At 36.7% G+C, this 14949-nt stretch overlaps 1 long non-coding RNA gene across 2 annotated transcripts in view; it reads left to right on the forward strand.

Moving 5' to 3' along the window:
- The first annotated feature begins 209 nt into the window (after nt 1-209).
- LOC141415020 (uncharacterized) overlaps nt 210-14949 on the forward strand; it is a 121792-nt gene continuing 107052 nt past the window's right edge. The window contains exon 1 of one of the 2 annotated variants that reach the window (XR_012440039.1): nt 210-639. This is a non-coding gene — a long non-coding RNA (uncharacterized lncRNA). The remainder of the gene's footprint in view (nt 640-14949) is intronic. The other variant, XR_012440040.1, reaches the window with a different exon arrangement.

Here is a 14949-nt window from a genome sequence, read left to right on the forward strand (position 1 = left end):
GGTATAGGTGTATACAATCAGCTATTTTTTTTAATTAGCTCTAGTTAAATATTAAGGAGTTTGGTTTTCAGAAAGTTTATTTCTAAAGATATCAGCTGAGAATAGTTGGTGAGTGCACTATGCCCAAACACTAGCAAAAAGAAATAATTTACCAGGCATTGGGGTGGCAAACTCTGACCTTTGACCAGGAGGCTGCTTGCTCTCAATCCTGTATTCTTATTACTTGTAAACTGGAAGAAATCTGAGATCCGCTAGTGTTCATGCCAGCTTGAAGAAAGTCAGAGAGACCTGCAAGGGAATCTTTTCTCTAAAGCAGTGGAGCAGGCACCAGCCCAGTCTCTCACTTGGCCTCCCAAGACTTTCTGTTCAGTTTCTTCCTGATGCTAACCTACCCAGACTTTATCCTCTTTTCTCCCCTCCTAGGCCATATCACGGGCTCAGCTTCCCTAGGTGGACTGAGTGTATCCATGTGCCCTGACCTGCTTTGTGATCTACTGTATGTTTGCTGAGAGATGATTGGTCTCTTCTGGTTTCTGCCTACTTATTGGATTGTGGTTTGGTTCCCAGGAAAACATTGCTGGTAGATACCTTGGGTCTAGCAGGAAAAGAATTCAAGCAAGATGCAAAGATAAAGCAAAGGTAAAGTAAAGTTTATTAGAAAAGGAATACTTTCAATAGACTGAAAGTGCTCGCCTCTAGAGTGAGAACCACAACTTCTGATTTTTCTGCAGTGCTAGGGTTTGAACTCAGGGCCTACACCTTGAGCCACTCCATCAGTCCTTTTTTTGTTGGTTTTTTTTCTTCCAGATAGGGTCTCTCAAACTATTGGTTCATCCCCTCCATTTATCTCTTTTCTACTTTCATCCTTCTCTTAGGGTTTAAAAATTCTATATTCATTATTGTGTAGAAAATACATCAACCATGTTCACCTTCTTTACTTCCTTCTTTTACCTTCCACCCCCATTAGTGCCCTCCCCTAAGCACGATCTGTTTTTTGTTCTTGTCCTTCATTGTTGTTTAGGAGTCTGTTCATTGCTCAGTGGGATTTTTGCCTTGGTGTTATACCTGTACATGCATTGTGCTTAAGTCAATGTAAACCCCTCCACTGCACTTCCTCGACCTTTTCTTGCATCCTATGTTATTTAACCGTTTTTAGTGTGTTTCATTGTGTCTTGTTCCTACACACATGTGATGTATCTCATTATTATTTACTATTCTTATTTTTTTCCCTCCTCTGTTGGTCTCCTATACCAGTCCCAATTTTGGGTACATGTTCTGTATATATTTCTGTGTATATATAATATTGCTTTTATTTGTATTGAGCCTATATTCAAAATATGAGAAAACATGCATGTAGCCTTTGGCTTTCTGAACCTGGTTAACCTCACTTAAGATGAGGTTATCCAGTTCTATTTATTTACCTGCAAATGACAAAATTTCATTCTTCTTTATGGCTGAATAAAATTCCATTGTGTATAAATACCAGATTTTCTTAATCCATTTATCCTTTATGGGGCATGTTGGCTGTTTCCATAGCTTGGCTATTGTAAATAGTGCTACAATAAACATGGGTGTGTAAGTGTTTTTATTGTAACCTGACTTATATTTCTTTGGAATATCCCTAGGAGGGGTATCGCTGGATCACATAGTAGTTCAATTTTTAGTTTTTTGAGGAGCCTCCACACTGTTTTCCATAGTGGTTATACTAATTTACATTCTTACCAGTAGTGGATATGGTTTTTCCCCACTGCAAGATTTGTTGTTGTTTGTGTTCTTGATGATAGCCCATTCTAACACTTTTCAGCTTCCACATCACAGGGTAGGAAGCATGGGCACCAACATGGGCTTAGTCTCACATGTTAGAGGTGCAATAACTAAGAGACTAGTCTTTCTGATCTTCACTCTCACTTTCTCTCTTTCATATTTTCTTTCTCTCCCTTGCAAGTTTCATAACTTTCAGTAATAAATTATTAAATCAACTTGTGTCAGGTGAACTCAGGACTAATCAACAGTGTCAAGGGACAGAGAGAGACTCATTGCAGAAGTATGGCGTGGTTTACTGCCATCGTGTGGATGGATCATGGGAGGTGTCAATTTCTAGAAAAGCAGTGCAGAGAAACAGTTTCATAATTCCTATTTCATATTTGAATATGATAGGAACAAGCCAATGTTCCACAAAGCATATCAGTTAATATGGTGATTATGCATATAATGAAAACAGCCAACTTTTATTGAGCCCAAGCAGCACTGAGCCAAGTGTTTTATACATATTTTGTCATTTGATCACCACTCTAAGAAAAAGGTAGTATTATTCTTACTTTGTAGGTTTGGAACTAAGCTCAGTATAGCCAAGATTGTTAACTATCACACTATACTGTCCTGAACCATCACTGGCCCATCGCTGTAACAGTGTAACATGTAATATCCAATAAGATTTATTCAATGTCAGTGCAAATTAGCTCCTGACAGTACTCTTTTGCGATCAGCAAACTAAGTGTTATAATGCAAGTCTAGGCCTCATAATCATGTAATATCTTTTATTTACATACTTTAAAATGGGCAACTCTCTTTCTGTCCTAATTGTACAAAACGAGACACAGATTTACAATGTGATCTATAGACAGTCCAACATAAATCCATCACCTCAGGTTTCTGATTGCCCAGATTCTGATGTCCCCACTGCTTTTCAGTGGAGTAGCTCAAAGGAGTTTTATTTCTAGGGCCAAAAGAATTGACTCCATGGTTCTGAATAAGAATGATACTGTCCACATTGTTTTATGATGCTGGAGAAAAACTGATAATATATAAAGTTTCAGAAAACTAGAAAGAAGAAAGAACTTTCATAACCTTGGACAGAGCAGCAGTGCCTCAATAAATATTTTTTTGCTTCAATTTGATTTAACACAATTTGATTTAACAGAAGGGTGAGAAAAGCATAAAGTGGAATGGTTGTATCCTTGACTCTGATCCAATTATAGTCTCACTGACCAAATATTACCATATCAAATATATGTGATGATTTAGATCCCAAAGAGCCTAGCCCTGGCCTTGCCTGCCTCTTATTTAATACATAAAGCATATTTTTATTTAAGCCTTGTTTTCCTCAATTTTGAAATGAAAATATTAATAACAATTACTTCACTATCTTATAGGTTTACCCTATTGATGAGATCATTTTTATAAAAACATCTTTTAGGGACTAAAAGTATTATACAATTCTAATTTTTTATAATTAATTACTTATTTCAGAAATTCAACAATTATAGAGAAGTATAAAATAAATGCCCAGGTTTCTACTACACAGATAAAGAAATAACAGATTGCTGCTAATTTGAAGTCTTTTCTACCCACCCAATATATCTTTCCCTGATACCATTACTCTTTTTACATCTCCAGAGTTAATGATATTGAGTTAATTTGGCATTATAAAGCACTTAAAATAAAATTTTAACATATGCATGTCTCTCTATGTAATATATAAGTAACCCATTTATATATATATATATATATGAAATGATATCATTCTGGAAGCATCCTTCTGCCCAGATGATTTTTGCAAGTTTTAACCATGTTAACACATGAGCATTGGCGCATTTATTTTCAGTGCTGAATACATTATATAAATATTCTATTACTTATTTATCCTCTCCTTGTTGGAAATTGTTTCCTTTTAAAATTTACTGTTATGCATAATTCTGTAGTCTATGTCCCTTTAAAATAACTTTGAGGAGACTATGGGGCTGTGGGAGAGGAAAATAGAATGTTAGAGAGTGAAAAACATTGAAACATTGCATCTGTGTGTAAAGGCAGTATAACAGAATGCACTGTAAACTGTTGAATAATAGGATAGCAAGGTGTCAGAGAAAAAGTAATGTGGGGTTAATCTAATTAAGACTATATATACATGTCTAAAATACCAAGTCAAAAATCCCCTTGAACTATGAATAGATACTTAGAAAATGAAAGAGAGAAAGACAAAGAAGGTCCTGTCCAGAGGTGAGTACCAATAGGAAGGGGGAGGGCATAAGGAAAGGGTGAAGGAGGATGAATATGATGTATATATTTTATATTCACGTATGACAATAGAACAATGAAACCTGTCGATATTGTTCTAAGAAAGGGGGAAGGGGGAATTAGAAGGAAAGATGGAGGGGGTGAATCTAATTAAGACATTGTAAGCACATATGTAAGTGTTACAATGTATCCCCCCCTGTAAAACTATTATATGCTAATAACAATAAATAAATGAATAAATAAATAAATAATGACTGTGTGCAGAACATTGTCTCTGCTGTAGTGGGGGTCATTTTAAATGACCTCTACTCCTCATATCACTGTGGAGGTGGACTGTGTCCTGTTTTGGTTTTTTGCTTGGAGATTCTCATTTCTTCCTAAGATCTGAATGTCTTTTCAGACCACCACACCTCCCATCACTCTTCCTGGGTCTGTCTGTTGGCCCCTACCTCACTCTCTTATTTTTCAGTGAATTTTTCTCCTGATCTCTGTCAGTCTTTTCAGCAATATCCCCACCTTAATTATTGGTCATTCTAATATTCACATAATTGATTCTTCTACCACCATGGCCTTGAATTATATCAGTCTCTCACCTTCATCCTATCTCATTCTCTTGAATGATTATAGTATAGATGTTCCATTACCTATCCACAATGTGAGCTCAAATATTTGTGCCTGTCCTATCTTTTCCACTTGTTCATTCTCATGTCAACATTTTAACACTCCTACAATCCACTGATGGATGTGAGTTTTCACTATCACTAATTGTCCAGCATATCCTTTTGACTATGCTCTTATAGTTTAAATTCCTCCATCAATCATTATAGCCATTCTCTTGCCCCTCTCTTGCTATGATTACTTGCTTAGATGAGTTTTTGCTCAGGTGAAGTCCAACTCTCCTCCTACTTTGCATCATCATGGAAGAAGAAAAACCCACTGCCATGTTTATTGGTCTCACCTTAAGTTCGTCAGCATTGATATCAATGGGTCTTCACTGCTGTCTGATAATCTTGTTTGCTCTATCTATTTACCTTTCTACCCTTCTGAATAACTATTTTATTCTTTCTTCTCAAAACTCCAACACTCATTCACTTACTTCTCTCTCATCTGATGACCTGCTTCCCATTTTACTAGGGAAATAAAGGTTAACAGAAGATATCATTCACAAACCTCTGGCAAATCTATTAACTGTCGGCAAACCTTTTCCTCCATCCTGGCTATTAGAAGATAACTGTGTTACTCTTGTAAATCAGAGTCACACACTTGAGCACTAAATGCTTTCCCTCTCGGTATTTTTTTTTTAATCACTGTGGGGCATAGCTGGGAGAAACAACTTGAAAGAGGAAATGTTTCTTTTGCCTTACTGTTTCAGAGGTTTCTGTCCTTAGCTGACTAGTTCTGTTGTTTCTGGGTCTTGATGAGGCAGACTATCATTGTCTGGAACAGGAGGTTGAACAGAGCTGCTCACCTCATGGCTGTGAGGAAGCAGAAAGACAGGAAGACAAGAGTGGTATTGCTGGATCAAATGGTAGATCAATGTCTAGCTTTTTAAGTAGCCTCCAAATTTTTTTCCAGAGTGGTTGTACATATGAATAATAAAAAAAAATAAAGAATTCCGAGAATATGGAAAAAAAATAAAACATCAGTTTACAGTAGATATCCTTCATCAGATTAAGGGAGCTCTCTTTTCTTCATAATTTGTCTTTAAATCACAAACTGATGTTGGATGGTTTTATTTCTGAAACTATTAAGATTGTCACATGGTGTTTTAAAATGGTAAATCTTTTAAATTGATGATTTTATCTCTAGATAAATCTAGAATGTCTAGGGTTGAACTATTCTTGCATTCATGATGTACTATTTTTTATTTATTATTTTCTATTGTGCTGGGTAGGGGTATATTGTGGCATTTACAAATGTTCTTATAATATATCAAATATTATATATCATACTTGAATTCATCATTCTTTATCCTTCTTTCCCCCATCCCTGGAATAGTTTCAGTAGGTACCATTTTTCCATTTACATACATGTGTACACAGTATTTGCATTGTATTCATCCTCCCATGCCTGCTCCCCACCTCCTCCATCCTCCCACTGGTACCAACCCCTCAGGCAGGACTTGTTCTGCCTTCCTATTGGTGTACTACTTTTTTAAAGGAATATATTGTGTGCGGCATGCTATTAGCATCTTCCTTATGATACTCATGAATATGCTCATAAGGATCTTTGTTTATTTTATTCCACTTTTCACCGTCCTTGCCTGCTTTTACCTTCAATTATACCAGCCTCATCCTGTAAGTTGGGAGGCATTAAATTTTCCCCTATTCTTTAGAGAATTTGCAAAATGTTGGAATTATCTCTTCCTTGATAATTGACTAGAAATCACCTTTAAAGTACAAGGAATGGAGAGTTCACTTATAAAAGGTTTAACTATGATTTTACTTCTCTAAGGATGTAAGAGAATTAGATCAATCATCTGTTTTTATTTTCTTACTTTCTATGAGTTGCTTTGAGTTTACTCATTATACTTTATCATTTCTTTTTTCATGTAGACATTTAATCAATCTCCTGAAATGAATTAATGTGATGTGTAGTATTTTTATTACTTAGTTCTACGTATTTTCTAATATTTATTATGATTTCTTCTTGAACTTAATGTAGAACAGTGTTATTCAGTGGAAGCATAAGGTGAGCACATATGCAATTTAAAAAATTTTAGCAGCCAAAATAAAAAGTGAAAATAAAACAATAAAACAAATTTTAGCAACATATTTTAAGCCAATATGTTTCAAGGCTTGTCATTTTAATGTGTTATCAATAAAAAGTTAATAATTGATACTTTTACATTGCTTATTTTATACTAATCTCTAAGTTAATTTTAGGCTTAAAACACATCTTCATGTGGACACCAGCTTTCATTATAGGGCTTTCATCTGTATTTAAATGTAACAATGTTTATATTTGAAAAAGTATATTCACATAGTGAGTTATTCCAAATATTCTTAAAAGTTTCCCGAGCCAGGCATAGTGGTGCACACTCAGGGGGTGGATGCAGGAGGATCACGAGTTTGAGGCCAGCTTGGGGTACAATGCAAGTTCCAGGCCAGCCTGAACTATAAGACCTTATCTCAAAAAATTATTTTCCTTATTATTTACATACACACTAGCAAAATTAGTACACCATTTTTAGAAGACCAATTTGATTTTGATGTAAAAGTTGATGACTTTCAAATCATATCTACGTAAAATAACTTCATTGATAACTATTTTATCAACTCAGTATTATTAAAATTTAGTTGGAGGGTATTATATAAATTGACAATGAATTCTAATTTTATCAATATAACAATGTGCTCTTTGTTTTACACAATATCAGTAATAATTAAGATCTCTGTTGATTCATGCTAGAAAAATGAATAAAATAATTACTATTGATTTTTAGTGTGAAAAGTTTCAATTTTAGCATCAATTCTCATATCTGTCTTGCTGGATCAAAAGTAAATTTCTCTTTGAGACTTCACAAATAACTTTTTCATATGCAGTGTGATATCAATGAGGAATTATAAACCACACTGCCTTTTTGGTTTTTTTTGGTCTTTGATTACTGAATATTTGAATACATACACAGATACACATACATATCTGTTGATATATATATTGTGTGTGTGTATATATATATATATATATATATATATATATATATATATATTTCAAGAAAACCTTGACTAAAAGTCAAAGTTGTGTGCTAAAGTATTAGCTTAGCAGGCTTGGTTTGCTCAACTCTGCATATTCTAAAGAAAGAACTGGCCTTTGACCTATCTCCTAGGAAATAATCACCAAGATTTTATAGTATATTGCTTGGTAAGAGTGTCTTTGTGTACCTGAGGATTTGGGCCACACCAAAGTTTATGCTAACAATGTGATTTATGATAAATACCTGCTTTTGTTCTCCTGGGGACCTGGGCCACGCATAACAGCTTTTCTGAGTCCTGTGAATCATTCTAGTGGATCCTTGAACCTGGTGGCAGTCTTGGGGGACCCTGATACAGCTGGCCCTGGAAGTAGGATCCATTAAGATGAGTGTGACTTGCTGAAACATGATGGAAGCATGGTTTTGGAAAAGGAAGACTGAGAGGATGGGGGTGGCCAAACTGAATTCCTAAATGGCTATTGGGTAACCCTTAATATAAAACAGTGGCTATGCTGTGCTATGACCATTCGCTATATACAGGTAAAAGTTGCAATGGAATTTAGAAATAATAAATACAACTTTCAAGGAGGTAGACTCATTGGATAAACAGGAAATGTAAAATAACAAGAAGCAAGCTAAATGTACAATCCCTGATTATTCTTGTCCTTAAAAGATAAAATGAAAATAAAGAAGAATGTTGGAGGAAGATCTAGACATTGCACAAAACTCAGATTTCAGTTACCAATCTTAAGGGACAGCTACTAGACTCAAGGCCACCATCAAAGGGATAAGTTATGCTGGGACAACAGAACTCTACAACCACTATTCACCAAAAGTATGGTCCTGATGGTAGAGGAGCACAAACCAAGAAACTATCAAAAGCAGATGGTATAATATAAAGAACTGTATCATTTTATGGATTGATATAATAAGCTTCTTGAACAACCTCTAAAATTTGAGTGTGACAAATTCAGGGGCAGTACTCTTGTTTTGAATGCTGCAGAATGAAAGAGCAGGATTGAGTTAATATAGGACTCACAACTAATGAAATCACACACACACACACACACACACACACACACACACACACACACACACACGTATATCCCAAATTCATAGCAGGTTATTCCCAAGGTGACAGACAGCCTAAAGAACTGGTAAGTGTTTGTTTACTCTGAGGATGAGAATTCTCACTTTCCACAATTAAATGCTAAATGCAACTCCATAAATGAAGTGTTGTGTATGTAAGCTATACTAGATTAACTTTATGATGATAAAGATGCCTTAATATACCCATAACTAAGTCATGGTGACTGCCATAATTAAGGAATACTTTGGCATGGATACTCCATGTAACTTTATTGTTGCAAAATCAAATGATGGTCTAGAAGGCATCCTAGATTTATTGCCTTAGTTTCTCCTTATTGGTCTATATTCTAAAGAAGATTAGAATGTGTCATGAAAGAATGAGGTAAAGACACAGGGGAAATTCAAGGGACTCATCCAAGCAGGGTGGATATCTTTATTTTTTATTTATTTTTTTTTTTGTGGATATCTTTAGATGATTGTTTATAAATGGCAATATTTAAAAAATGGCCTGAATAAAACAAACATTGATGGTGTTGAAACAAGGTCTTAATGCAAAACTATGGAAGCCGAATAAACCGATGGAAGCCTTGTTTGTCTCTCAACTTGAAGGGTGCTAAACAAATATGCCCTAGTCATTGCAGTTTGAAAGAGTTAAAAAAGTTGGGAGGAAAAGGGGATAATAAGAAACCTGACTTCTAGTTTCGGGAAGTGATAGTCCGACAACTAGTCAGAATAAAGATTTATAAAGGAAAGAGTATCTTCTGGTTCAACCCTTCGCTGGAAACAGAGCCATATGTACTTAGGTGGGTAGTGAAACTCTTCTCAGAAGCTCTTCTGAGACTCTTTGATATGGGACTCAAATTCACTAGTGCTTCAAAGCTTTTGGCAAATTTGTAACAAAGATTTCAGTTAGCATAGAGGATATTGAGATGCAATGGTGAATGGGATTTAGGTCAAAGTTTTGATGATAATTGGAACATTCAAATGAACCTTATATGAAGTGATTATGCCTGCTTTACCTGAATGTATTAATGGGGTAGATATTTTATCTGACCAGGGTATACTTCCCTACTTAGTATTGTGAAAGAGAAGGCATGTAAGTTTACCTTTCAGGTAGTATCAACTGGACATATAAATAGCAATCTGTAAAATGCCCAAATGTACACAGGGTAAATTGAAACAACATAGATACTGGGGAACAAAATGGGATTATTATTTTAATTATGGTCAATATTAGAAGCTAGAGTGCTGGTATCAGAAGTTCTTTGTAAGCAGCTCTATGTAGCCCATGCAAAGATACAGGACTCATAGAGATCCACAGTAAACTCCTGAGTCTTAAGTAAAGTTGTGCCTGGTAAGGTTTCAATAGCACACACACACACACACACACACACACACACACACACACACACACACAGTGTGCTAAAGGAGAATGACACTCAGTGATTGATTTTGAACATTCTTTTTTTCCTCTATCCTAATCTTAGAAAAGAGTCAACTGTAGGTTTTTTTTCTTACTGGAATGATCCCAATTTACATTTGTCATATTACTATGAGGATATTTGAATTTAGTAGTTAGAAGAGATTTAGATTTGATGCAGGTCTCATCAAACAGAATTATAAACTAAAGCAGTGGTGACGCACATTACCAATGAAGCCTGGTGGATAAATCCATCAAAGATCCAAGGCATTGCCCAAATAATAAACTTCTCGGGAATAACCTGGACAGGAAGCGTATTAACATTCTCAGAAAACTACAAATTGGCTGCTGTTGTGGTCTATATTGAGAACTAAGTAAGAATCACAACACCTGGTCAGTTTGCTTGGATCTTGGAGAAAACATATTTCACCTCTGGGAATATGGCTACGTTCTATCCACAAAACTACCTAAAGAAAGGTCATTTTTGAATCCTAGGCTCAACAAAAGCAGATCATGTCTGAATTGCAAAAAGTGGTAGCACTCAGTACCTTTTGGCCCTTATAATCCACAGTCAGTCTTAAAAAACGTGTTTGTAACATGTACTTATGCAGACCAGAGCTCACAGTAAAATCCTATAACTCTCATCAGTTGTGACTATTGGGATTTTGGACCAGAAGTTTTCCAGATGCTGTGATATAGTAAAGATCCTTTGAGAGACAATTATTAGTTTGTATTTACTTTTATTTGAAACTGCTTCTGTGACTGAGAACATAAAATAATGTGGGAAACAGAAATATTCAAAATGTCTCAGATGGCAACAGATAAATACTTTAATCTGGAAGGCAGTCTCAGAAGAGATCCATAATAAATGGAAACATACAAAACATGCCACTAGGAGAAATGCAAGGAAGTATTTGTCATATTCAGGAGTGGGTAGCCTCTTTCTATTTGGGGCTGACTTCGGAGCTGTATGAGAAAATGCTTCCTCTCACTGGTACATTAGCAGCACCCAATGCACAGCTCTCTTTTTGACAAACAAAATGCTATTTTATTTATGGACGACAACTCCAAGGTAGATAGACAGCATCTTGTTTGGAGGGCTGCCACACTGTGATTGAGTAATGGAAAAACTGGTGGAAGAAGGTAAGAAAAAAAAATCAGCTCAAGGTACTGAATTGCATGTTTGTTTTCCTTATAGTGATGGAAAAATTGAACAAAAATAAGAGTCCCTATGTTTGGGATTTGTACCAACTCATGGGCAGTGGCTGATGGCTTGGCCGTGTGGTCCGTTAGATGGGCAGTGGAAAGCTGGACTACTAGAGATGGCTGTATGAGACATAGCCCTATGGAAATCACCATGGGAATAGGGAAGTAGAACATATTGATGCCCGTCAGAAGACTCTCCTTCCAAGATTGAAAGGTGATTGGATCCACCAAACCCAGTGTGCTCACTTGAGGAGACTTCTGGAAGCCATTAAATAATGGACTTGAAGGAGGTATAGCAATGCAAAGATGGACTGGTGGTCCATGTTTACCTCTTGAACCCTCTGAGGCACAAGATGCAACAAGAACTGTCTTGTCTGCCATGAAGAAAGGCAAAAACTTCACATGACTCTTCTTCTTCAGGCAGAAGTCCCTGCACAGAACTGATAAATAGACTACATTACATTGATGCCAGACTAATGACAAAATTAGACACTGCACTGGACTTTGCCTATCTGATGGTGGATAAAGTGCTCAAAGTGATAGAAAAGGACTATACCAGAAGATACTGCCAATCTGCACCACTAAATTACATTTTCTTTTAGACCAAGTAACATATTTATATCCCATAGTGTCCAACAATAGGCAAATAGGTATCTTATCAGCTGGCCATTTCCTATTGTATTATCCTCAGACTAGTGGTTTGATAGATAATTGGAACAGGAAATTAAAACTCTTGTTTATTATGGGAGGAGTGATAAAGGCATGAAAGTTTGGTTTGCTTCTCTTCATAAGTGTATCTTCACATTCAGCTTGAGGGGAAGGTAAAGGAGGGATGGTTATTATGTCTGATTGGGAACACTTCTTTACCTATTACTATAACACAGAGGCAGTCAGTTCACCTGATAGATTCCTTTACTTTTTTTTTTCTGAGATAGGGTCTTCCTATATAACCTAGGCTTGCATTGAACTCATGATCCTCCTGCTTCAGTCTCCCTAGTGCCAGCAATACAGGTGTGAACCACCACACCCAGCTTAATTCTTCCACTGTTCTATGGGACTTGTGGAAGGGGGAAGGAGATGTGTTTATACAACTGTGAAATTCTTCTGCTCTCATCTCAGCTTTCTTTTCTTCTATATGATGAAGTGGTCTGGAACCAGAGCTGCAACTGCAGATGTCAGAATACTCACTAGGTAAGAAATATCACTATATATTTAAGTGTAGACCAGAATTCCTATGGACCTGTTGGAATTCAATTTTGCCTTCCCTTCTGGAAAATTAGGGTTGACAGCGAATGCAGCTGTATTGCCCTATGGTTGCCATAGTCCTGCAATTCCGTCCTATGCATTCCTGCCCTATACACACGGGAACAGACTGAGGGAAGATGCTTGATAGACTGGAACTGTTGCTAACAATCTGTACCAACACTGTGGCAGAATATAAGATCCATTCTAAGATGGAAAAGGGGCTGGGATGTAGCTCGGTGGTACAGCGCCTGCCTACCATGTGTGAGGCCCTGGGTTCGATCCCAGCACCAAAAATGAAAAGACACAAAAAAAAAGATGGAAAAGTTTAGGCAAAAAACAATGACAAATGGAGAGGAGGAATGATAGAAGAGGGCAAAGGGATGAATGAATTGGTTATGATACAAGGGAAATCCATTATTACATTGATCCTCTAGGGAGTACCAGAGGAAGAGGATATTTCTTCTTAGTGCTATTATACCAGATACCTGAAAGGTTTGTGCCTAATGTTTGCAAAGAGCATTGCTGCTTTTAGACTCTGACATAGTTAAATGGAAGCCTGCAAACCTGAGTGGCCTTACTCTGGGAGATACTTGGTCAGTGAGATGATGAACTGGATTGATGGTTAGTTACTGAGTGGAATTCTGGTAATATATTAGTGCCTGTTGGTTCTTATTTCGGGTTACCTTTGCTACAAGGGATATCACTTGGTAAGGAATTTCCAGGAACTACTCCCCACTGGGTCAGTCAACCAAGTGGTGCAACTCCTGGCAGACTGATTACCATCAAACTATATAATCCTTACTGATCAAATGCTTAGAATGTTCCCTTGTTATAATGGAAGAAAATAGCAGTGGTGTGCCTGACTTGCCATAGTGTGTGTTTCACAAATAAATATCACCCTTGTTTTTGAAGTAGAAAGCTATTAGGCTGAATAGGAAAAGATAGGTTTCTGAGAGGATTGAAACAGTAGGCATCACATGAAGGAACAAATTCCTCTGGGAGTCAGCCCTAGCTAGTGAGGAAGGTTATGAGAGGCCTTATGGTATAGTCAAATAAATTAAATCTAGATGTGACTACTATTTATGTAACAGTAGTATAGGGGGGCTGAACTGTTTTGAGTATAAAACAGATATCCTCATTACAGTCAGGCCACTAGTACACAATGACAAAAATAAGCATGGGATATTTAACATTGGTCCACATGATAGGAAAAGGCTTTAAGAGAGAAATGTATTTGTCCAGGCGTTATGGAACAAACTGAATTTGTTTTTGAGGAGGAACAGCATTCGAAGGAAAAGATTTATTGACCAGAATAAGCAGATTAAAAGAATTTCTGTGCCAGGAAGGAGACAAGGGGTGGGAGTTGGTCTGAAAAGATGATGAAACTTAGTGAAGACTCAAAAATAATGCTGTGTTATGCTAAGACCATGTTGAGGAGAGGCTTATAGTCTGTATGGGATAGTATTGAAACTTTGTGAGTGTTTTCAAAAAGAGAAAGGCTGAAGTGGGCACAGGAAATGGTCCTCCACTCTTAACTACTGAAGCTTAAGGGAGGTAAGTCTGGGATTGTTACAGGTGTTCAAGCCTAGGGAAACTCTCTGAGGGAACTTGTATTTCACACTATGTACTATGACTTCCCAAGAATAAATCAAGAGTAAGTTACATCCTATAGTAAAGTTATAGGGATAAGACAGAAATTATTCTGAATACCATCTGTGTCCTCCTGTTACCTAACCCAAGGGTCATCACCACTTGAAAAGGCCAACTACTCAAGGACAAGTTGTTGGGGCAAGCAAAAAGATTTTTTTGGAAAGCCATAAACTAAAGAAGAAGGAAATTACAACTGACAAAGACCATCTTTCTCAGGGGTTGCAGGTATAAGGCTTATATAAGGATTTTGGGGAAGTATCTTCACGTTGGGGTAGGGATCACCATAGTAACCTTTTTTTTACTTCACTCATTTATTCATATGTGCTTACATTGTTTGTGCCATTTCTCCTTCCTGTCCCCACCCTGTCCTTCTCCCCTCAACCTCCTCGCTTCTAGGCAGAACCTGTTCTGCTCTTTTCTCCAATATTGTTGAAGAGTAGATATAAGCAATAATAAGAGAGACATAGCATTTTTGCTAGTTGAGATAAGGATAGCTATACAGAGAGATTCCTAGCATTGCTTCCATGCACAAGTGTATTACAACCTAAATTGATTCATCTCTATGTGACCTCTTCACTACTTCCCAGTCACCTTCCCATATTGACCTCTGTCATTTTAAGGTTACTGTATT

Source organism: Castor canadensis, chromosome 12, assembly GCF_047511655.1.
Source record: "Castor canadensis chromosome 12, mCasCan1.hap1v2, whole genome shotgun sequence".
NCBI lineage: Eukaryota > Metazoa > Chordata > Mammalia > Rodentia > Castoridae > Castor > Castor canadensis.